This window comes from Odontomachus brunneus, unplaced genomic scaffold, assembly GCF_010583005.1.
Source record: "Odontomachus brunneus isolate Ranch 3 - 2012 unplaced genomic scaffold, Obru_v1 Obru_scaffold_152, whole genome shotgun sequence".
NCBI classification, from domain to species: Eukaryota; Metazoa; Arthropoda; class Insecta; order Hymenoptera; family Formicidae; genus Odontomachus; species Odontomachus brunneus.
This window is the reverse complement of record NW_022639602.1, coordinates 217550-244021: the sequence shown is the minus strand read 5'-3', so window position 1 is coordinate 244021 and position 26472 is coordinate 217550. Positions and strand designations below refer to the sequence as shown.

Below are 26472 nucleotides of genomic sequence, written 5' to 3'. Positions count from 1 at the left end.
GCGTTCAGCCTGAGGAATTTCCGAAGCGACTCTTCGACGATCCACTCCTCTAATGCCCGCGAACACAAATTGCTCTCGTACTCGGAACGTCGACGACGTTCTCCTCTTTCGCAGCGAGCGAAACGTAAAAAGGGAAGACGCGGTTTCCACGGTAAATTATTTCGCCGGCTGGCTAACGCCGCGTCTTCTCGTTGCTCCTTCTCGCTGGTCGATTTGCTCCTCCACTCGCATTTTTCAAAGCGTCAGCCTGTCAGTCGGTTATTTCCGCGCAAACACGTCGGTGCTGCACGGATCGAGAAACATGTTTTTTCTCTCTCTCTTTCTTTCGCTCTCTCTCCACCCCGCCCCCCGCTCTCTCTCTCTTTGTTCGTGTTCTCACGCGAATTTGCCTCTTTCCACCAAAAGCGAAAATAAAAGAATAATATTCTTCTCGGAGATTCGTGACGACGTATCGAGACGCGCCGACGTTCACGGAGAGCTTTCTGAATATATCTCGAATGAATAGTCGGTTGCAAAACGGCTTAGACATATTTTAGGCATTTTTTCTAACGAAATTAGGAATGGTCTATGTTGTCACAATTGTCCATGCTGGACGAGTTTGTGTAGTAACCGATCATAACAAGAACCGCAAAGTGACAGTACACAAAAAAAACGCGTAGTTCCTTTTTGCATAAATTATTTCTAATTTTACTATATTTCTAATAATGTGGAAATAGACTGCCAGTAAAGTCCATCTTAAGCTAAGAAAAGAAAAAATATCTATAAAACAAAAAAATTTTATTCGAACAGGGTGAAGTATACTAATAATGTATTCATTTAAATCTAAATCCTATTATTTATGTAGAATAAATGATTACTTTCATGAAAATTTTAAGATAATGGATATTTTCTTATTAAAAAAAATATTTTATATTAATATAAATAAATATGTTATGAATGTCCACCGAATAAACATGTCCTATTTTTTAGATATTTTTTCTCTCAGCGTAGTGGATCTCGCTAAAAATATAACGCATTTTTCAACAGCATATTTCAGTTTCTAAAATAGCACACATAAAATAAAAGGACAGTCAATTATTGCAAAATGTTGACCTATATTTCTCGGTTAAAAGATTCTATAATAATTTTAACTATAAAATTCTCTTCACCTGTTCGCTTTAGTAGAGCTATTGATGCGTTGGAAATTCGTCCCTTTTCTTTTCAACGTTAAGTTATTCCATACACAGAAAAAACAACTCCGTTAGTGTAACTAAATTTTCTGTTATCTGGGAACCAGATGAAAAATCCGATTGTAGGAACCGAAAGATCTTTGTAGGAGGTTTCCATTTAGCTAAACGCTCTCAGTTATGTCAACCGAGATTTAATGCAGCTGAATGTTCAAACGAATGTTTTCAGTTACAGTGACAGAGGTATTATTTCTCGTCAGCGAATTTTTCGTCTGGTCCCCGTCACATGAACTGAATTTTTTTCCGTATACTTGTTTCATTGCAACAAAAGGGCGAAAAGTGCAACCTAGTTCAGTTAAAAAAGACAACCCCCATATATAAGACATTGGACATCGCAATTGCAACGGAGCATTCAGGAGAAACGTACGTATATTTTATTACTTATTTATCAGATAAGAATATAATGAAGGTCATAATATTTGTATCATTTATTGTCACTTCAAGTGGTCTGTTTAACGAATACACAAACCTGTAGACAGTGGCTCATAATCGTGACGAAGAGTTCTTAACTTTGTTATAGAAAATGTATCTATTCTAAACAATTATTCTGCACAATCAACTATATCCGAGTAGAAATGTAATTAGTCGATTTGAATCAAAAGCTGGTCGCTAGCTAATATAAGTTACATGCAATTTTCTAGTTCGTTATTAGCTCGTTACTGACAAATCACTAAACTGACAAATTCACTAAAATGTAAAATGTTTTATGATTTATCTGTTGCTTAATCATTCTATATCAAATATGATTAAGCAGATTAAAATTGATACGTTATTTCATAAAATTCTTTAAAAACGAGCAGTAAGCCTTATATTACTAATTGGCAATTAATTATGATTTTTCATTTTATAACATTCTGTAATTTATTTCATCAACTCTCTAATTTATTTATCTAATCACTAAGAGAAGTGAATGTTACAATATCGGCATTAAAATTATATTAGACACAAATTTATCACTTCGTGACTCGACACTTATGAAATTCAATTTCTACTCTAAGTTCTTTCTTTCTGCGTTTAAGAAATAATTTATCATCCGCACGTGCCACTAAGCCTTCCCCAAATCTCTTATGATTTTTTTTTACATATGTCGATGGCTGTCAAAGACTGATTGGACGTAACGCGCTCCGCGATGAATGTCCCTTGATCTTCCATCATCCGTGCTTCCACGCGCACGTGCTCACAATCGACCGCGGATATGAAAGGGAAGCGTCCCGTTTAATCACGTCGAATCCCCGCAAATTGAATTACCGGGATTCGAAGGAAAAAAGTAAAAGGACAGAGTGATGGAGGGGCAATGGGTCGGTGGTGGTGGAAAAGCATTTGTAAGAGATACACGTGGGCGCTCAGGAGTCCTTCGACGGGATCGATCCACTAATAATAGGATATAATGGAGCGAGTCCTGCGGACCGGCAGCCGCGCGCGAAGGCGTAGGGCCCGGGACGTGCTTAAGGGCCGTAAATTTTTAACATCAGAAAGCGGTCCGCGGCCACCCGTAAATTTCCCGACGGGCGCACCTCCGAGGGGGTGACGCTGCGCGTCTCGATAAAGCGACGGAAAAAAAAGGAGAGAGGAGGAAAAAGAGAAAAAAGTAGTCTCACTGTCCAATTAGAGACCAGGCGAATTCTAAGGTTGTTCAGATCTTCTCCACCTTCTTCGCCTCCCGCCCTCATCTTTTCTACAGTAAGTGGGATCCCCCCTGCCCCCTTCTTGTTTTTCACGGATTTATTGGCGACTCTCTCGGTGTGAAGTCTGTCGGGTTCGTATACGACCGCGTGTGGGCATGTTGCGCGTCCCTCGTTTTCAACTTCTTGGGAGGTAGACACTCGGGGGCGTGGTACGTGGAAAAGAATTTCCCGAGTGTAGACCCACACCAACGAATAAAAGAGGAAACTGCGGAATTTATAACCCACTCGTTTGTCGCTTTTCATCCCGATACATCGGCTAGTACGTGTACCACAAGAGCGATGTTCGCCGAAGCGCTCCTCTTTCTCTATTCGTTCACGAAGCCACCAGTCGAAAACTCTAGGGTCCCATTCTGGACGCATGGCGAACGTTAAGTGTGCCTCTTTAATTCCAAGTTCCGTTTCCCGTAGCGAGCGTCTCTACGAGCGTCACGTGTGATGTAAAACACCCAATTGTTGATTCTATAGAAAAGTCTGGTTTTCCTTGCGACCAACGGCACCTGTTCGCAGTTTTTTCGTCGAGAAGACTCCTTTTAGAGACATAGATTGCCAAGAAGTTCAACTATTGCTAGTCGTAAGAAAAAATAGATTCTCCTAGAAAGCGTCATACTGATAAGAAGTAGTTAATTTAATAAAAATTATGCCTATTTTTGGCTGCAACTACATTCCTTGGTTGTTCTAACACGAAAAGAGTACTTGTAACATGTGTATAAGGTTATTATCACTAACATTACATAAGCCATTAACCCTTTCGCTACCAACGGAATATATATGTTCTCCCACATATGTTTTCCCCATAATTAATAATAAATTTATTCAATTAAATAAACAGCTTTTTTGGCATTCAAAACACATCATTTATCTTTTTATCTGTTACTGTTGGGTCATATATACCCTCCTCAGTGCTCCGGCATTATCTCTTTGGAGTCAAGCATAAAACTTCTTATTTTTTGCTGAAATTATATTGTATATTAATGTATTTAATAAAATAAAAGAAAAAAAATTACATATATATATTTTTAAAAAACAAGATTAGTAGTGAAAGAGTTAAGTGGTATGTTGGAAAAAGAGTTTTGTGATAAAATATTTAATAAAATATTAATAATCAATTGATAAAAATAAAATAAAATATTAAGTTTCTCTCTCTCTTTTTCTCTTTCTCTCTTTCTCTCTCTTTCTAATTAATTAATTTTTTAACTCATAGCAAATACAAATTAGATATGTGGCGTATTATATTTTTCAAAATTCTTCAAAGAAAATAACGATAAAGAGAATAAAAAATATAATTATTAAAAAAAACTTACTTTGGAGAAATCGAGTCATTTTAAATCACCACTGAAAAGATTAATCAATATATAATTAATTACATAAAAGTTTGATTAATTTTATCAACCGATGGAATGAATGGTGGTTTTATATATAACGACTGATTAATTCCAATTATTAATTTGTGAATCTTTTATTCAAAAAGAATTTTAATTAATGCCCAATGCTGGTTTCAGCATGAGAATTAGAAAATCATATTTAGCTTCGCAACACGCCTCCAAAATGGGACCTCTAGGCCCTTGATCAAGAATGAGGCCTCTACAGGGCTCGAATAAAATCGTGAGGGCGATATCCTCTTGCGAAAAATAATCATTAATTGCACATGGCGGACCTATGGCGAGTCTTAACAGTATTTGTCAAGAGATGGAAAAGGCGCGCGGGATTTTCGAATCGGCCGGTCGAACGCCGAGGTCGGCATAATCGGAGCGGCGCGCGGAATTATCTCGGAATCGTGACGAGCTCTCCGGACTCGCAGCGAGCTTCGAGAGTCACGGAACGCTCGCTATGGCCGCGGAGAAAGCGATTTAAATACTCGAGAGGCGTTAAAGTCGCTCTCGAGTCGTCAGGTAGAACCGTCGGCCCGGAATCATCGGGGCCGGATCCGAGAGCGTTTTGTTCCAACTGCCCGATCAGATAAGCCGCGGCGATGAGCTCGGTATTGCTTTCAAATTGCTTTCCGATTCGAGCGTGCGATAGCGACGACGACGAGACCCACGCCCCTTCCCCCGGCACGTACCCTTGTCTATTCGGCTACTCAACCCCTTCGCGGTTATTAGAACTCGCCGCGCGGTCGCTCTCTTCTTTTTTCTCCCTTCCCTCCTCTCTCGCTCTCTCATCCGAGTTCCTCCCACCTTCCTTCCTTCCTTCCTTCCTTCGTCGCTCGGCGGGCCCGCGATGATTTGGTGCCTTGCGCCGGTCGATTACACGCAATTGACTCCCTTCGACCCGGTTAGCTCGAGCGTCGCTCGTGCAAAACCGTCTATACCGCGGATAGCGAGATGCTCGCACGAACGAGTTCACCGACCGGCGATTTCGATCGAGTTCCGCGCGGTACCTCGGCGAGAGGCGACGTTAACGCCGGCAAAGTCGTGGGACTCTTAGCGAAGTGATCTCAATCTAATTGGGCCGGGGCGAGAAGGCTACGGGGACGTTGAACGACGGGAAATTGAGACTAAGAGGCGATTCATCGGGGGATACACAGGGTGCTGGCTCCTTCGGCGCGCTCCCCGTGCACGCTCTCTGTCGTGTCTCCGCGCGGCCTTTGACCAATTTGCAGCCGATTTTTCCCTGTGGAAAAGTCGATAAGGGCGGCGCGATAATATTCAAGCGCACTGTCTTTTCCCGCGTTTTAATACATCTTCGGCCTTAAATATTCTCACGACTCAGACGCGAATTAGAATCTTTTCCCGTCGTCGAAGCGTGATCCGAGGGGGTGGCGCGCAGAAAGGTTCTGTGTGCACTTGGGCCTTTGAATGTTAACTCCTAAATGCCCTTTGTTGCGTTATTTTGACTATTATTTCTCATTGTTGCATGCATTCGCGTTCCCTCGATTTGTCATGTTAAAGAATCTGTAAGGTTTAGTGTCCTACTTTCAAAGAGATTACTGATAAACTTACTATTTGTCAAATAAAATTACGTTTGCATACATTTATTTCGTTATCTAAGTCATAAGTGTTAATTTCAGAGAAAATTGAGATGAATATGCAGCCCAACTAGAAATTTATTCCATGATCAGGTTGGTCCCTGTTAGTTAACTGGTAAGCGCTTTCATCTGAATAAGATAATGTTATCGGGTTCTAATGAATTATAAAGTCTTAATTATTAATAATCATTGCTATTAATAAGGTCCTGATTGTTATGCTACGTTAAATGACTTATACGATTATAGGATACGATAATATCACCTTATACAAATGTAAATGATTGGGATGAACCTGATCGTGGGATAAATTTCTAGTCGGGAGAGTGAAGCACGTAATTGGAAATACTTCGTTTCGGAATCGTAACGACAGATAAATTCAAACTACAATAAATCGAATAGAAGTCATTTGAAGGCTATAATAATAAATATGAATAAATTTGTTTTAATATTATCTACAACTTTTGTTATAGAATAAAGACTGATTTGAAAAAAAAAACTGAAGATGATCTCGAAATACTGAAAACTGCAAAAAAAAGTTTGAATAACGCGTTACACAACTCTCTTTAAATCGTGAAATATATTCATTTAGATCAACTTTCGCTAAAATCAATATTTACGGCGTTATCGAAGTAATCCAGAGTTATGTGCTTCATCCTGTACATACTCAATATTACAGATACAAAAAATATTATATTTAAATTTTTCTTATTAAGATGCTTCATTCGTGCATGAGTTGATTCAATAGAGGTGCATCAGATAATAAAAATAGGTATTTAAATATGTGTACATGTTACTATAAATCATGAAATTTCTACTACTATTTTCCAAACAAAGCAGTCAATGTGTGTATAATATCAATGTATTAGGTGGTAAACTTAATTCCTGCGGCTCACAGTTAGATGACGTTAGTTGTAGGTGTAATTTATTTTGACATCTGAAACTGGCTACATTTTAAAGGTTAAACATTTGTCAATAAAATTCAGTGCGAAGAGATTCATTTAAGCGAGCAGTGCTATTTTTTCTTTTGATTAAATATGGAACGTGATAAGTTGTTTTTTTTAAATGTGCTGCTTCATTACTTTGACTTGAAAAAAACTGCAGCTGCAGCTCATAAATTGCTTTTCGAAGCTTATGGCAATTATGCTCCATCGGAAAGAACATGCCAAGTATGGTTTCAGCGATTTAAGAGTGGTGATTTTGATGTCAATGATAAAGAACGCTCAGGCCAACCGAAAAAGTTTGAAGATATCGATTTGCAGGCATTATTGGACGAAAACTCTACTCAAACGCTCCAAGAATTGTCTGCAGCATTAAATGTTACTCCGATGGCTGTTTCCAAACGTCTACATGCAATGGGAAAAATTCAAAAGGAGGGAAAATGGGTACCACACGAATTAAACCGCAGGAACTAAGTTTACCACCTAATATATATTAGTCTTTAATATCACAGTAGCTTTTCATAAGAATTTTAAAGAGAGAGAGAGGAAGGGAGAGACAATTTACAAGAAATTAGAAACAGAAATTAAGAATAACACGTTATCCCTAAGGAACACGTATAAAAAATGTCAACTTCAGTTTATAATGAGCCAACTCTCGAATGGTCAATTTTTTTTTCTCATTGCACAAATAAATAATATTTCAACTTATATTTCAAATTCTTAACAAACTCATTTTATTCACCGAACACTATAATCTCCTTAAAGCGACGCGATACTCGCGAGAGTAAGCGCGCACTATTGCTGCATTACTTGGTGGATTCTATCGCGACGTTGTTAAGTTATACTAATAGCTGAAATTGCACTTGAACGCATATATCGCCACAATGGGGGGAGGGAGGCTCGCGCATTTACGGGAAGATCGAGGTTGTGTGTATTGCGTTAACGCCTCCTTCGGGAACCGGTAAACACACGTGTACACACACCAGTTACGCGATGACGGTGTAGACGTACGCCTGCACTATTTGCGGGCGCATCATATGCCGTATGACCCACCTGTGGACGTCATTGCGGTTAATTCTCCACGAATAAATCGCCTGCGAAGGCATCCCCATCGCGCATTCCCTATCGTAATCGCGCACGGAGACGAATTGCGGCTTCCCGGCTCCGAGAGTTTCGACAATCTTCGAGGTCGTCCGGCATCAATGTAATAATTAAGGGAGTATTAAAGTGAACATGCCCTACTTTCGATTCATGCGTGATGTGCGTCGTACTGGACGAAATTGACACTTTGACAGTCGCTATATACTTGATTTCATTCTTTGCCAGCGGCTGTTGTCTCATAAAGAAATATTCCTCAATAATAATAGTTCACAATTGTAATATTTCAGATGCTGTACAAAGCTGAATTTACAGATTTACATATTAGCTTGGTGCAAAAGATTTTTCATGTTTATCGAATAAAATAGGGAACAAAATTATCTAATTTTGAGCTAAGTAGAGAGTACAGATTTACGTAAATTTGGCACACTGAGAACAAAATGTTTGGTATTTATAACTTCATAATCGCATACGGAAATAATCATTATAAATTATGGCCATTTTTCATTAAATTCTGCTATAATATTAATAATGATAACCTTATATGTAGTTAATATTATTATTTTCGCGTTAGAACAATAAAAAAGTATGGTTGGGGTGAAAAATATAAGTCAATCGAGTTAAAAAATATTATATCGAGTTAAAAATATAATTTTAATTAAATCAATCATTTTTTTTCTTGTAGTATAGTAACTTAGATAGACAGGTTATATAAATTTGGCAATAATTTTGTACATCAGTTGATTTGTAAGTTAATATGTAAAGATTGCATGTCTTATGAATAATTTATATGACATCCATATTTATTACATAAAATGACGAAATAAAAATACAAAAAAAATATTAAAATAATTATTAAAATTTTTAAAAATATGTGATGTAAAATTTAATATGATAATTTGAGTATAATTTTAATAACTTTTGTTGTTGCATTAACATAACAAAAAATATATTATATTATATGATGTAAATTTAATGATTTTAATTCAATACAGTACATTTGTCTCATAAATATAATTTAAAGAATTGCAAAAGTTCCATTACTGATTGTCTCAAGTCGTGATAATCATAAAATCTATATCTGGGAACTTTACTAGTTGACTTGTAAAGGCTGTATCCCTCATGAGCGGTTCTAATGGCAGCTCTCATAGAATTTACCATTTAGAATAATCAAATAGAGATATAAAAGAAATACAAGATTATCAAAACTTATTCAAGACAATATGTAATATAAAATTTAATATAGAAAACTTTTAGTAAATTTATTACTGCATTAATATAACAAAAAATGTACATGATGTATAACGTAAATTTAATTATTAGTTTAATGCAATATATTTTCTTCATATAAGTGTAATTTAAAAAAAAAAATTATAAAGTATCCATCACTGATTGTTTTATGTCGTGATAATCGCGAAAGTCTATCTGGTGAAGGATTAGTAATTTTTACGATTAAATAAAATGAGCAACACCGACATGTTTTTATATATCTAACGAGGGCTTCCTATTTTCCTAATTTTCTATGAGAATTTTATTGAAAAATGACAAATCTTGTTCATCAAGCTAATGCAAGAATTTTTAGACACTCGAAAGCGAAATCTTAAGATCTGCCTGCAGCATCTGTCGAACATTTTTCCGGAATAAGAGTGCAGCCGTCAAAGTGTTAAGAGACCGACCTAGCGGAATACCCCGCAACTCGCTTCAGGGATCTGCCACACGAGAAATGTGTGAAGTCGCACAGTTTGCTTTGCTAAACTATGTGACTCTGAAACTACATACGACTAAAGTTGTATATATATATATATATATATATATATATATATATATATATATATAAGTAAGATATATATATAAGTAAGATTGCGCTCTCATTTAAGCGCGCTGTTAAATCTTTTAGAGAGCAGTCCGCCACAACGCTCTTATGGCATCGTTGTTATTTTCAAGTTCGGCTTTCAGCGGCCGAATGTTTTGTTCGGTATACTGTGCTTTGGAAAAACGAAAAAGCACGCGGTCAACGCGCAACAATGACCACTTGACCATAGAAAAATTCTGTACGGAGGATCCCGCAGCTGCGGCAACTATTCCCGTACTCTTTTTTGCCTTTCCTCGCAAAGTTCTCTTCAGGTAAGAGCCCGAAGCAGCCGGGCGAGGCGCAAGTACAGCCTCGTCGAAAGTCTTAACGATCTCGAAGATCCCGGAACCTACCTTTTACGAGACTCTCGTATAGGTGGTGCATGTATAAAGCTTCTTAAAGGCTGAAACTTCTCTTCCTCTTATTCTCTCCGCGCGTGATATTTGATAAAACATTGTTCTATCCCTCGTTCTCGTGCTTTCTCACTTTCTCTCTTCCACTCCCACGTCCTTCCCCCTCTCTCTCTTGCTCACTTACTACCTCGACTAATTAATTAATTAAATCTACTTCCTCTGGTCGTATAAATTCGTAAACGCGGATTTCGATTTCTTAATGGATTTGAGTTTTTAGCTCACGAGAATTTCGCCGAAGAAACTCGCCGTGTCGGTCGGTAACATCTAAATATTTAACATTTCCCGCGAATTAATAAGCTATCGAATGAAAATATTGAGGTGGAACGATTAAAGTAAAATATTATGTAGTTTTACAAATAAAAACGTCCCTCCTTTATTTACTTACACGTTCGCAACTTGATCCGTAAAAGTCATTTTCCCGGTGTTTATTTTCAGGCGCTTACCACACGATTCGTTATATCGACGATCTCTTCTCTATTGTGATCAATAACGTTGTTATTATTATTAATTGCACGTCGTATACGAAGAGAATGCATTATAACTTTTGATATAAATTCTTTGTGATTTTACTATGTTTTTAGTACTGCAAGAATAGACTGTCATTAAGGTTTTTACCTTTTCAAGAAACATTCGCTAGTCAATTTCGCTAGAAACAGAGAAAGACTTTTTAATAATATACTTTTTTCTCACAGTTCCTAAAATACAAATAATATATATCGTATGAAAAGAGAAGATTATTATTATTTGCACGTCAAAGAATACGAGGAGAATATTAGTTTCTTTCATAAAAATTATTTCTAATTTTATTATGTTTCTAGGAATAGTTTTTCGGTATAGTCTATTTTGCTAAAAAACAGTATAGTAAGTTTCACTACAAGTGTAGAAAACTTTCTAATAGCATATTTCAGTTCTTAAAATAGTACATATGAAATATGCAAATAGTCAATACAGAATATCGATCAGTTTCTCGGCCACAAAATTCTATAGTAATTTTCATTATAAAATTCTTTCCATGTAGTCTTCTATATAGCCCTGTCCGTGCATTGTAGCTTTTCGACAATTATACCGGCGCTTTTACGAATCCGACACGAAGTCGCTTCGATAGCATTGTTTCGGCGTAACTCGCTCAAAGCTACGCCAATGAACTTCGTCCTGAATTTCAGAGTTTCTCACGGGCTAGTACCTTGGTACTAGTAGTCATTCGGAAAGTTAATATTCCAGTTTGATCACGCTCAATCTCTATTTATGCAGGTCGCGCGGGAACGAAACGCGGAACTATTAGCGCAGATACTCGCAGATTCTTTTGCAATGTGTGTCGTAATAATTCGTGTCTCACTCTTATCGCGTCTCACTCCCGACTGACCGACAATATCCCTACTAGAAATTTATCCCATAGTCCTGATCAGATTGATTCTAATCAGTTATTTGGTTTGTTACAAGGTGATGTTAACGAGTACTATTGGGAGTGTGAATAAGTTCTCGCCGTTTTTTGTGAAAATAAATCCTTTATTTAAAAAAAATAATAAAAAAACAAGTCAATTAAAGTATTGCCCATCGCTGGAGACTACTTTTTCCCATCTTTCTGGCAGCATTTGAATTCCACGTCGAAAAAACGACACTTCTTTTGCGGCTATCCACGAATCGATCCATTTTTTCGTTTCTTCATACGAAGTGAAGTGCTGCTCAGCCAGGCCGTTAGTCATCGATCGAAATAAATAGTAATCAGAAGGCGCAATGTCTAGAGAGTACGGCGTGTGGGGTAGGACTTCCCATTTCAGCGTTTCCAGGTATGTTTTGACCGGTGACGCGACATGCGTTATCATGCGCAGCCGAGCGTTATCATGCAGCAAAATCACTTTATCGTGTCTTTTCTCATATTGCGGCCGTTTTTCTTTCAATGCTCGGCTCAAACGCATCAATTGTCGTCGATAGAGATCTCCTGTGATGGTTTGGTTGGGTTGGAGCAGCTCGTAATACACTACCCCCAGCTGATCCCACCAAATGCAGAGCATGAGCTTGGAACCGTGGATATTCCGCTTTGGCGTTGATGCTACTGCTTCGCCGGGCTTAACCCACGATTTTTTACGCTTGGGATTACTGTAGTATATCCACTTTTCATCACCAGTCACAATACGATGTAAGAAACCTTTCCTTTTTTGTCGTTGAAGCAGCTGTTCACACGTGACAAGACGCCGTTCGACGTCTCTCGGCTTCAGTTCGTATGGCACCCAAGATCCTTCCTTTTGTATCATTCCTAATGCTGTCAGACGTTTCGAAACTGTTGTTCGATCAACTCCTAATGATTTTGCAACATCGGATTGCGTTTGACATGGGTCTTCAGCAAGTAATGTTTTCAATTCTTCGTCTTGAAACTTTTTTGGTGCACCACTGCGTTCTCTATCTTGAACATCAAAATCACCATTTTTAAATCAGTTAAACCAATCTCTGCATGTTCTTTCCGACAGAGCATGATCACCATAGGTTTCTACAAGAATTCTGTGTGCTTCAGCTGCAGATTTCTTCTGAATAAAGTAGTGCAGTAAAATTCCCCGCAAAAACGGTTTATTTGGCACGAAATTTGACATGTTTTACGCTACGAAAAGAAAATGTTCTTTATAGGTTAATGGAAAGACACGCACTGATTTTAAACATAGGTTATAGAATTTCAATATAGATGCGACATCATTTTGAATTATACACACAAAATTTTTATACCGCCATCTGATGGTGAAACGGCGAGAACTTATTCACACTTCCAATAATAAACTATATAAAATAACATGACAATTACACTAAGAAGAAAAATATCTTTGTAACTATAAAATCACAAAAAATATCAAATAAATACTACAATATTTACTAATAAATTATGGTTGCAAAAATAATTTTCTTTATTAAATTCTACCGAGGAGTTAGTGATAATAACTTTGTATATGCATGTTACTTTTACATTTTATCATAAAAAATATGATTGGGACCAAAAACAACTATAGCAGTAAAATAAAAAAATATGTAATAAAATAAATAAAAAAAATAAAAGTAGTTATAAGTAATTAAGTAAAGTAGCTATAGTTAACAGTTAGATCAATTATCTTTTTCTCAGTGCAGAGCTTTATTAATAATAAGAATTATTAATAATTAGAACTTAATTAATGATTAGGATCCGCGGTTTTTCTTATACAAATAAAATGGCTGATAAGAATCGTTCTGATTAGGAGTATTGGGATAAATTTCTAATTAGAGTTTCTCTCTTCTTTTGAACCGCGTGGAGATCGCACAGTGATTACCAGCTAACTGTCTGGCGAAGTGTACCGACATGAAGATGTTTAACGAAGCTGTACGTGCGCTGCATATTTATGGCTAATCCGGCTGATATACGAGCAGATCACTCGATTTCAATTTCCATCTGGCAACGCCAACTGCTCCAGCAACTGTTCTTCGGAAACCCAGGTAAACATAAAACCGTCCGAAAATTTTGGCGTGTGTTCGCTCGCACTGCATTATCGTCTTCTCGTCAATTTGCTTTGATCAATTGTGAAATTACAACTCGAATATTAGCTCGGTCTATAATCTGATACTCTTGATTGTCGACACGCTTCACGTCTCTCTCTTGCGACGTAGAGGAGATCGGAGCCAGATGGCACACTTTTCAAACTTTCGAAGTTGCAGTTTGATCGTTGACGATTAATTGTTATATTGAAAAAGAACATTGTTATACTGAATTAATTATTATACTGAAAATGTATTTGTGGAATATAAAATGTTATCCGAGCAAAATTTACTTCTGTAAATAAAGTCTATTTCTGTGAAAGAAACTCTATTTCCATGAAATATATTTTATATTTCGCGCATAAATTTTTAAGTATTTTTTTTAGTGCAATATTCCAATTTGATCACGCTCAATCTCTATTTATGCAAGTCGCGCGGGAACGAAACGCGGAACTATTAGCGCAGATACTCGCGAATTCTTTTGCAAGGTGTGTCGTAATAATTCGTGTCTCACTCTCATCGCGTCTCACTCCCGACTGACCGATAATATCCCTACTAGAAATTTACCTCATAGTCCTAATCAGATTGATTCTAATCAGTTATCTGGTTTGTTACAAGGTAATGTTAACGAGTACTAGTAAACTATATAAAATAACGTGACAATTATACTAAGAAGAAAAATGTCTTTGTAACTATAAAATCACCAAAAATACCAAATTTAGTGCGTGAATGACTATACGAATATAGTAAAGGCAATTTTTATCTACTGAAAAAATAATATTTAAAAATTTATTTGTGGGATATAAAGTTTACTTCTGCGAAATAAAGTTTATTTCTATGAAATATAAATTTCTATGTCGCGTAAAAGTAAATTTTCAAGTGTTTTTTTTCTCAGTATATGTTCTTATGTCTGTAATAACTTCGTAAACTGCACATTTTCTTCTGTAATAACCGAAATATATGCTGCAATGTAGCCATCTTGCCCTGGTAGCGGGTCAAGTTGGCTAGCAACTCAGAGTAAGAAGGCCGAATATGTAACCTGTTTATTAGTTACGACGTCTCCGCGAGAGATTTCCATAATCTTGCCGGCCTTTAAATAGTGACCAACTCTATCTCGTTCATCCATATGCTCAGTCTCAAACATTTTATGAATGAAAATTGTTTTCATTGTCGAAATAGCGTGTCATACACTTGCAGAAAACGTGATTCTAATAACGCGTCGTTTAAATTTATTCACTTGCGATGGAGAATATTAATCCTGAATTTGAAGACGCTCGAGGATATACTTGGCTGCTGAGAATTAGTCTTCTCTATTTCTTAACTGTGATATTATTCTCCGACTTGTGAATGAAACTCAGGGTGTTCGTGTTCCATAAGGAACATTTTATGATTTCGTTTCCCCTCTTTCCCTCATGATAAATACACAAACGCATGGCAGACGCCTTGAACCAATTAGACACGACTTGCCCTCATTCGCGCGACAGTTGAATCGGTTTTGCAAAAAAAAGTCGATGAAGCTTAATATTTCGATGTGCCACGTAAATACTAGGATATAAGGCATGCATGACGACTTGTGATTCAACAATTATCGCGCTGCGTTGCATTACGTATCGTTAATCGCACACATGCGCGCACGTAATCTCGTGTCCTGTCGGGAGCCTCCATGTTGCGGAGAGTTCTCGCGATCGTTATTCGTTTTGGACTCTGTTAAACGATTGATCCGACAGCTTCGCTTCGTGTCTGCACGGCTTCATCGTGCACAGAAATCGATTTATTGATTTATAGCGGGGACACACACACACTTTGAAAGAGCGCCAACGCTCACAGTTGGTCGCGAAAAACCGGCTTGCAATTGACAAATACACCGTCGGCGTTACATCGCGGATGGGGAGCAAAAAATGAAGTGCGATACTCCGAACAATTTTGTTCTCACTCTGATTCCCACGATTCTCGTAATCTCCTCAACCGTACCGATTTTCAAATATTCCTTAGTGCTACGCGATCGATCGCGATTTGTCGCGAAAAAACGCGTGTGCCGACCTGAGCCGAAATTTTGATTCTTCATCGAACCCGCAAATTCTGTCAAATTTAAAGGGTCAGTGAAAAATCTCAAATTATAATTATATTATACAGACTACTGTCCTACATTGATATTATAAATGTACTTATTCTTATGTTCTCTCCATATCGAGTCTTAAAAAAAGAATTATATTTCAGAATTATTTAATATTCTACCTGTATTTAATATTTATTTTTAATTCAGTCACATTAGTGTATTAATTACGTAACTTTCCGAACTGAAATGTTGGCCCTATATTAAATCTTGAATTCTACAACGCAGTAAGAGCTAAGTTAGCAAAGTAGGTTTCATTCTAATGATACAATTTACTCCTACTTTGATCCTGATGATGTCCAAAATTTCTCTTTTCATTTTCTTCAAAGCAGATGTTGAATGGAAGTGAGTGAAAGTAGGATCAAAATTTCGACTCGCGTAGGTTGAAATAGAATCAAAAGAGATTGATATAGGTTTCAGAGTATCAAAATAAGTATTGAATGAAATAGTGGAGAGATCAAAATTTCGATTCGGATAAGCTTAAATAAGATCAAAAGGAATTGATATAAGTTCCAGAGAATCAAAATAGGTATTGAATAATAAGGATAATAAGGCTGAGAGTAGGATCCAAATTTGAACAGGTTAAATAAAATAAAAAAATAAGGTTGATGTAGGTTTTAGGATATAAGAATAGGTGTTGAATGAGATAGTAAGGCTGAAAGTAGGATCAAAATTTCGACTCGGGTTACTCAGATTTTGAAAAAAAACTTTCTATTCACGAAAAACAGCGTACATACTCTAATGCCACTGACTCTATATGCTGATTTCGATCCACTAAGATGGCCGCGACGGATATTTTCCCTTACCCCTGAAGTTTCACCCTCCGCACACACAGGACTACCTTATGCTCCGTCCAAATATTCCTACGTCCATGTGGCGACCCGTATTTATAAGAGGATTTATAAGTGATACGTGTGTGTGTATGTGCGCTAACTACCCCCGTGCTATTATTATTATATTTCATTTCCTAGCCACATCGGAAATAATTGCGCCGGTAGGAGAATTACTCGCCGCAGCAACGGAGAGAGCGGCGCCTACGCATAATTCGCCGCGAAATATCGACGTTATTACGCCCGTGCTGCTCGTTCCGCGTCGGAAAACATTGCGGATCGGAAAGTGGGTCGCGTGAGCGCGCGCGCGTCGATCAGTATTAAAAATTCAGGGTATCGGTGTTTCCGGCCGGAAGTCGAAACTCGGCCCTCGCGGCTCGTCTCGGTAACAAATCATATGTTGATGTCATATGATCAATGTCCAGTACCACGTTAATTGTACTTGCCGATTTATAAGAGACACGTGCTCTCTTTTTCTCTCGCGACACCACTTCCCGTCTCACTCGCCGAAAATAATGACGCCGATAAAAAAGTTACGTGCCTCGACATGGGGAACGGCGCCAACGGCGATGCATAATTCGCGAAACTTCGAAACACCGACGTTATTATGGGCATTCATTCCGGAGACAACGGACAACATTGCGCACGCGGAATGTATAATGGATTCTCCGCATAGCCGATGCGACTCTCTCTCTCTCTCTCTCTCTCTCTCTCTCTCTCTCTCTCTCTCTCTCTAGCTTATCGGAGCGATCGATCCTTCCTCTTTTTGTCTCCACTTAAATGACGCGTCTCGCGTCCGGGCTGCGGCTCTTCCGCTTGACGCGCCAATAGTCGTCGCGCGAAAGCGCTCGATTTTGCATAATGACATCTTTGGGGCGACGCGACGCGACGCGACGCGCGACGCTTCGCGGCTTATGCAGACATTTGGCTTAAATCCCTGATCGTGGCGCGCTTCGACCGCGATTTCACGTGTCCACGATTCGGAGAATTTGATATTAATCCGAGCGAGAAACCGCCCGACGACAGAGTTGATCTCGCGTTAATCAAGCGCGAGGAACGTGTGGGAAGAGCGAAGGAAGAGGAAGCGAGCGCGCTCTCAACAAGGCCGACCGATACATCGTGTATGCGATCTAGGTGTGCATCGCAATAACCGGTCTTTAGCCTCACCGTATTCTCGCCTCTCTGGCACACGCTGATGTCGACGTTCCGGGGAGCCGTGAAAAAACGGATAACGTCGGCGCTTTCGGTCGGGGGTGGAAAGTGGCTTAAAGGAAGAAAGAGGAAAAAAGAACAGAAACCAATACGGAATACATGTACGCGCCGGCTTTAGCACGTAAAATTAGACGTTACATATAATTTTAATTATACAATTCGTTAATTGTTTCAAATTTAACTTTAATATAGTGACGCGCATTTTCCATTAAAATTAATTAACGCATATATTTAACGCAATATATTTAACGCATCTGTTCTTTTTTTGAACACGAAGGAACTGACAGAGAAACGTGACAACGCGTCGTATCTGCTCGCGGAAAATATTGTACACTGAGAGAAAAAATATCTAAAAAATTAAAAAATATTGATTCGATATTTATTGATATTTATTTAAATGTAAATTCTTTTATCTAAATATAACGAACAATTATTTTCATGAAAAACTAAGGTTTTAAAAAAATTTACGTGTTCTTGTTTAAAAAAATATTTTTTTCGCTGTAAAAATAGGTACATGTATGCATATATTAGTAAAAATAAATACGTTGTATGTTATTAGTATCCACCGAATAAATATTTTTTTATTTCTTAAATTTTTTTTCTCTCAGCGTAGGGAAAATTGAAATAACATTTTTTAAATTCTGAACCATAGAAATTATGACCGAAATTTATTTTAAAATATGATAAGCACTTTTTACTGCAGAATTATAATCACTTGAGTGATTTACATCGTACATTCAACAGATTGTCAAATTTACAAACTAAATTTTTGAAATAATATATGATTTGCTTTTATACATTTTTTATAAGATCGTTTTGTTAGGATTTTTTAAGCAAACTTTTGAAATATATGACACGATTTATTCTTTTTTATCCGATACTTTATAAAATATATTTATTGTAATTACTTTTATATATGGCTTTTGTAAGATTTTTTGTTAAGATTTTTATTAAATTATTGCTACTTTATGCGATTTTTAAATCTTATTAAATATTATTTTAAACGATTTTTGAATAACATCGGTTTATTAAAATTTCTATTAAATATATTTTGCAACATTTTATTATTTACTATTTCTACAGTAATTTATACTACAATGCCAGAGTTTAGTCCAGCTTTGTGCAAAAAAACGTTATAAAGTGAAATACAATTTTAACGTAGTTTTTATTACATTTTGTCCGTGCAATATTCGTTGAGTGATCAGTCAGTGTAATGTCGAGAAAAATATATATCACACGATTACAATGATTGTCGTGAACATTCGTGGACGCATGCATTCCTCTCGTTTACATATTTACGCGTTGGAAGAGCGATTCCTGGACGCGAAATATTAACGCGGGGCCAGCGACGCGTCGGATCCCGTGATCGACGGCGGTGCATCGATGTGACTCGTCGCGGCTCATTTTGCAATAATTTCTCTGCGCGAATTAACAATCAACGGTGACCTCTGCTCGACGGCACCGAGCTGTGTCGCCGGGATTGATCAAACTTTACCGTCCTTGTTTTATCATGAGCGGGGCTCTTTGTCGGAGAATAAAAATTCTTGTTTATTTGATAAAAGAATATCACCCGAGGCCAAAGCGAATCGAATCCCGGCAATGCTCGTGAAATACGCGACGCAACAACAAGCAGCCGGTGCGGGAGAGGTAGAATCCTCGTTGCAGGACATCCAATTCTGTTGTGTCATCCTTTACCGCGACCAGGATTACGTCTTCGTGCGCTGTGGGTAGTACAAAGCATCCCCAAAGCGAGGTAGGATTTTTGGAAGTCCTTTTAAGCACGCAGACTGCTTAGTTCGCAGGGCGTGTCCGTGGAAAACAAGGGAGACGACAATAAACGTGCAGAGAGTCGCGTCCCGAGAGGGTTCGTAGATCTGCTGGTCGCGCGTCGTGCGTCTTGTCGAAGGTACCGTTTGAAACGGCGCCAACTATAATGAGATTTGTCCGCGATTGAGGTTTCGCGACGATTCCTTTCGGTGTTTTCGCGGTCTTGGTTGCTCCTTCGTTACGAGTGAGTGATTATTTGTCGGAATGAACGAGTGGCTTGCACAATTAGCCATATAATCGGAGACGAAATTTCCGCCGCGAGAGAGAGGAAGGGGAGGAGGAGAGAGAGGGAGAAAGAGAACGCGCGGACATAATGAAACATTTGTAACATACACGAGATGTATCGGGTTAGCGCGCCAAAAGTTTGTCGTTCTCTTGTCTTTGAAATTCTCATAGGAAGCTTGAGTACACTAAGATTAAAATACATGAGAATTTATTTGTGAGATAAAAGTTGTTTCACCGAAATCAACTTTATATCCCACAAATAAATTTTCAAATAATTTTTTCCCTGTGTTTTTTCTTTTCTCAAAAGGGAAATAGGAAGTCATCGTTCCGTATAACAAATTTCTTGAGATATATAATTAAAATACGGTTCGATTCTCTAAAATAATGTGATGGATTCTGGTTGGAATCTGTATGGAAATTTCCTGAACATTCCCAAATGCAGTATAGATTCCAATTAGGTAATCCAAACCTGCTCCAAATAGGTGTATCGTGTTGTGATACCAATTAGGAATTCTTATCCCAACTATGAGCAATTTTTTGGAATTTAATTGAGATTCGATTTCTCAAATAACTGAAGTAGTGATTTTAAATGGAAAATATATATGTATATCCAAAGGCAGAAGAAAAGTTTCATGGAAAAAGTGAAAGAAGAAAGAAGAAAAGAATTTTCGTAATTATGATTTATAAAAATATAAGAGAGAGAAAGAGAGAAAGAGAAAACATGTTTCTATAAAAATAAGGATAAGAATGGGAGTCCCAATTGAGTACAATGGAATAACTAATTTTGGAATAAATTTTGGTGTTTTAATCGGAATCGGCTGCATATAGAAAAATCTTGAAAAATTTATATGTAGGGTTAAATGTCTAAAACGGTATCGAGTCGATGTTTATTTCATGCGTAAAAATGATTCACCTTTCGAAAAATGGAATAATTTCATTTTCTACTTTACTCAACACAAATGCGACAAGTCTCTTGCTGCAACCTAATACCGATATGAAATCTGTAATGCACGACGAAAATCAACTGAAAGGAAGACGAAGATTCTACATTAACGTATGATTCATTTAAGAGGCCGACCGATAGTGTCGACGGTTTCTTGCGCGATTATTCGGTATAAATTAGATCGAAGCGGGTCCGAATTGAGTGAACGCGATTAAAGCCCCAACAGCCCGAGTTTCCCGCGGAAAATGGCAGATCGCATCGGCGCCGACGGAGGATCGGCGCCCGAGGAGACAGAATGCGAGATTACAACGTATCGGATACGATTTGCAGCGATCGCGTCCCCGTAATCTCTCGCATCCATGCAGAAGACCCCGACGAAAATCTCCGGGAGGAGTCGAAGGATGCCGTAAATTAACCCATACGCGCATTCGGGAAATCGTTCACGTAGGACGACCGTCCCGGCGTTCCGCGCATTTCTCCGAGCTCTCGTCCAGATAGAATCGACGATGACGACGAGAACGACGAGGGCGACGGGGACGAGGTAAAGAGAACGAGAGGATGGTGGCGAGAGGCGCCCGGAATCCCGAAAGCTTGCGAATCGCTTCGTTCGCAAGGATGCGCCATCTGGTACGCGTAAGTAGAGCGAACATACCGACGGGAAGACAGCAATTCCGCTAAATTGGGCCGAATATAATTTTTAAGAAATCGAGGCGGAATATCGAATTCCCTCCGCGTATCCGCACGCGCGCCATCGATACAGACGCGCTGTCTGATTCCGCCACTGTGTATACGGGGTGTGCCGGAATCGTCCAATGTCTGTTCTTCCAAGCGGAACTAGCGGAAGGATACCGGAACCAGGAAGAATGGCCGGGGCTCAGACACGCGACGAGCATCGGTAAGTGGCAAGTTACTCGACATTAAATATTAAGAGCGATCTAAGTCGCGAGACTATGTATAGAACGCGAGACTTTCGCTCCGCGGCTAATTCCGCCTCGAGAACTTCGACCTCCTCGTGAAAGTTTTATTTGCAGTTTAATTTGAGCAATGATTACCAAGTGGCGACCTCGACAGCGTAAACAACGCGGTCTTGTGATATTCTCAATTGTGAAAAATTTAATTTGTAATGTTTGTTATAAGCATCTACGACTGATGTGAAAAAGCATTTTCCCATATTAGACACTGTTTATAGATGTGTACATGTACACATCGCGTATGTGTGCGTATACAGGGTGTCCCAGCTCGATTTCACAATCTCTCGTGAAGAGCGGATTGTGGTGAACGTTCCATATCATTTTGCGATATTCGCAATGGAGATATTAAAGCTTGATCTACAATGTGTTCTTTGCTTCTTGCTTCTTTCTACTTATCTTTTTCTGATTCAAACCTTAAACTTTGCCAGAAAAAGACAGAAGACAAGAAACAAAACGCAAAGATCACATTGTAGATTAGGCTTAAGGGGATGCTGAAGCTGAAAACGACAGAACACTGACATTTTTTTACAAAGTTTACGTCGTATTGGTTACATAGAATTACAAATGCTTTTACGCAATGAAAGTATGTGCAAAAATAAATAGGAGCATTGCTCGATATATGTCGAAAACGAACAAAAAATTCTTAATGTAAAATACTCAAACTGTCAGTTAGCGCAATATTTGTCTAATCCAAAAGTTCCGCAGCTTGTATATACCGAAAATGTGGATGTTCCAAACGGAAAAATTTGAAGAACATTTCTCTGTCTTCATATCTGCATTTGGAAGTTTAAAAATATCGATAAAGTTTGCAAAAAGATTTCTATACATATATGGTTAGGTTTTCTGTTGAATATGGTAAAACAAAACAACACACATTCATGTTCTGTATATACAAGAAATACAAAAATGATAGCGTGATTATGTTAGTGACGATCGTCTCTGTATTATCGATATTGTTCGAATTCGTCATCGATTTCAACATCCCCTTAAGGCTCCTGAGAAGTTGTATCATCCATCTCTTTTTAATGACGTCAGAAGCGAGAAAACGCATGCTAAAAATTCATGCAAAGTACGTCGAGATAAACAGATATATCCACGACATTTGCGATCGATTAAGTACACCTATAAAATATTCCGTACACTTTCCTTTTGTTCTAACAATCAACAGATAATTATAAAATAAATGTGACGTGCAATCGTCTTTTTTAACTTTTTTAATTTCCTCATTATCTTGTCATATTAATTTTCCGATTATTTATTGATTTTTAGAATAAAAGGAAAGTGTATAGAGTATTTTAGAGGTGTATTTAATCGATCGCAAATGTCGTTTTGTGAATATATCTGTTTATCTCGATGTATTTTGCAAGAATTTTTAGCATGCGTTTTCTCGCTTTTGACGTCATTAAAAAGAAATAGATGATGCGACTCCCCAAGAGCCTTAATTAAAGAAGACAATAAATAGATCTTTTAAGTGATGACGCTTGATATGATAGATAAACTCGATATGATAGTGACATCTGTCGCTGTGTGTTTGTATATTATGTTATACTGAACAAAAAAGTCCTGTATCATTTTGAAAATGATCGCGTCGATTTTTAGTTATTGAGTAAAAAAGATTTGTGCATTATCGCACACAATCATGTAACAATTGTCTTTCATTAATAACTAAAAATTTATGTAATTACTTGCAAAATGAAGGACTTTTTATTCAATTTGATCTAATATACAAGCAATATGGTAGACGACGCTACTATACAGCTCATCTACCATATCATGCGTAATTATTTATAAATCTTTTATAATTAATATCTCTATAATTATTGCGATTTGCGCAAAAATATTTGACTCTTGTTCATTTCAATCTGCTCTACACCCAAAGAGATCATGAAATCAAGCCGAGATTTTGTATGTACGAGTGCATACATAAAAAAATGCATATAAATAATGCATTTAAGTAATTTGATTCAAGTATTTCATAAGTTTATATGTATCGGCAATATATTCGCAAATTAATTAAAAGTTTTTTATATAAATATCAAATTTATTTAGAATATATTCTGTGTGAGAGAAAGAGAGAAAGAGAGAGAGAGAGAGAGAGAGAGAGAGAGAGAGAGAGAGAGAGAAAGAGAGAGAAAAAGAGAGAAAATCTTACACTGAGAATAGAAAATGATTGATCTAATTAAAATTATAGATAATTTTGGTGCTAACTAAATTAATCTGCCATTTTATTTTTTGACAAAAATGATAATAATAGTGTGAATATAAAAGCATTATCACTGACATTATAGTAGAATTTTACGATAATACGTACTCTTTATTCTTGACGAGTAGAATTTTATAAAAAAAAAAATGGTTTTCTCGACCATAATATTTTTAGTAATTACTTTTCTATGCTATTGTAATTAAAAACATCAAACATTTCTTTCTCAGTGTAGTAAGCGCGCTTAGCATTTCAATCCAGTATATTAAATTAAATTAAAAATTCGGTTTGCTTACTACATAGAGTCAAACCAACTTTTTCTCCGGTAAGATTTAACAATATTCTTACAAATAGGATACATTCTTCTTTTGAGTATACAATAATGAGCTTTTCTCAAATTTGTGATAAGTATGTCTTAAGACCATTATCAAGAAGATATTCTTCGTTGAAAATAACCATTGCTTAAAAAACGAAAAATAAACAGAATAATCGTTTTCCTCAGTAGCAGAACATTTTTCTATGTGTGTGTGCATGCGTGGTTGTGCTCAAGAAAGCGCATTGCGTCTGCAGACGAGTCGGCAGAACGGAAAAAGGAGGAAGTTTCGAGCAATCGCGATAGCGGATTCACGAGAGATATAATACGAGCCAATTCGCCCAATCAGGTAAATGCTGCGACGCGACGCGAGTTTTCCGAGCTACCGTTGCAACGGCAATGACGTATTCACGGATGCGCCGCGTTCACGAGGATATGCAAGAACGCTCGGACAACATCGACACGGCGATTCCTCGGCGAAGACGCTCGGTCGTTCGCCGACTTCATATATAACATTCCAGCACCGAGAACGGTATTCTCCTCGTTCACGTACGGTGCATTTAGCTGTAATCGTCGCGTTATGACCCTCGATAATGGCGCGGTGATAACGATCAGAAAATAATTACCACGAAACTATTTCGCGGTCACATAAGCGTCGGCCATGGCTTCATAACGGATTTTTATGTAGCTACGGATGCCTCGACGCAATGAGGCAAATAGCGTCGCGCGTAAACGTAAAGTGCACAAACGTAAGTGCCTCGTTCACGTGGCCCGCGAGAATGAGTATTGGACAATTAAAATCGGGAATCTTAATATAATAATATTATATCGGGGACCGCGTATCTTAATATAATAATATTTTGTAGTAATAATTTATAATAATAGTAATAATTAATAATGATAGGTTTGTTCTTTTTTAACTGAACTGCCTGAACTGGTTATAATAAATAGATTAGAGTGAAACAAAATATATATATTTGTCTGATTTTAACTTATTGTATCAGTCTGCATCAATACAAACAGTTCTGCTAAAAAGAACAAATCTAATTGTATTTTGGTTATATACAAAGAAAGAAAATAACTTGTACAGAAAGAATCGAAAATGACCATAAACAATGAAAGTGATAGAAAATGAAAATAAATATAGGAAGTGAATATCATAAAAAGTTGAATTATAGATAAAAGTAGTGTAAGTGAGTTTGAAAGTTTGCAGCCTAACCTAGGCAAGAAACAAGCTCGAAGTTCTGTGAAATGGTTCAGATTAAAGGGAAGAAATTGAAAACATGTGGGTCATAGGAGCAGAACAGGTGTGTAAATAAAGGACGAATTCTAGTCAGACAAAGCTCTCCTTTTAAGCGTTAAGTTAAATCATGTAAAACTTTCATTTTTTATGGATCTTTAAGTAAAGTATTAAGATCTGTATTAATAGTTGACAACTGGAAACTATTAATTATTATACAGAAACTTGTCTAATGTAAGATACTCAGATTTTTATTCAATAGTCAATATTAGAATCCAAGTTTTAGATCCATTTTTGAATTAGATCAATTGAATGTATAAATATATAGATATATGATATTTATCTGTAACCACGATTTAATAGAAATACTCTCACCTAACTCTAAATTAAAATCTGAGCATTTTATTTCAGACAAGTTTCAATAATTATTAATTAAAAAAGCTTAAGAGAACTTTAAATATAGTTTAATATTCTCTGAGACTTCATTATTGAGACTTCATATTCTACCTTACTCAATTATATATGCGTGTATGTGTACATAAATTTTTTTCCTTATATTTTTTATTTATATAAAAAATATATCTCATTTTTTAACGAAATTTTCCAAAAAAAGAACTCTAGTTCTGAAAAAGAATCCTATTAACATTCTGTTAATCTTAATTCCTATTTCCTACAATTCCAAATTTTAAACAAAAATTTTTACCAAAAGAGTACACAGTAGTTCTCTTTTTATAGAGTAAACTATTAATCAGAAATTTATTAGATGTCACTTGAACTTTTCTTTTCTGAATAAAAAAATATGTTCACTTGAAGCAAAACGCGTTCTTACGCGCGATATAAAAAACATGACAAGTAAGATTCGTGTGTGCGTGTGATCTGTAGATAAAAATAAAATTCGTCTAACTTTGAGAATATTGCGCTTAGAATATTTT

The 26472-nt window shown here is 37.1% G+C and overlaps 1 long non-coding RNA gene across 1 annotated transcript in view; it reads left to right on the top strand.

Moving 5' to 3' along the window:
* Nucleotides 1-26472, top strand: part of LOC116850691 — a 48927-nt gene that overhangs the window by 20681 nt on the left and 1774 nt on the right. Inside the window, exon 2 of the long non-coding RNA XR_004379408.1 lies at nt 1396-1589. This is a non-coding gene — a long non-coding RNA (uncharacterized LOC116850691). The remainder of the gene's footprint in view (nt 1-1395; nt 1590-26472) is intronic.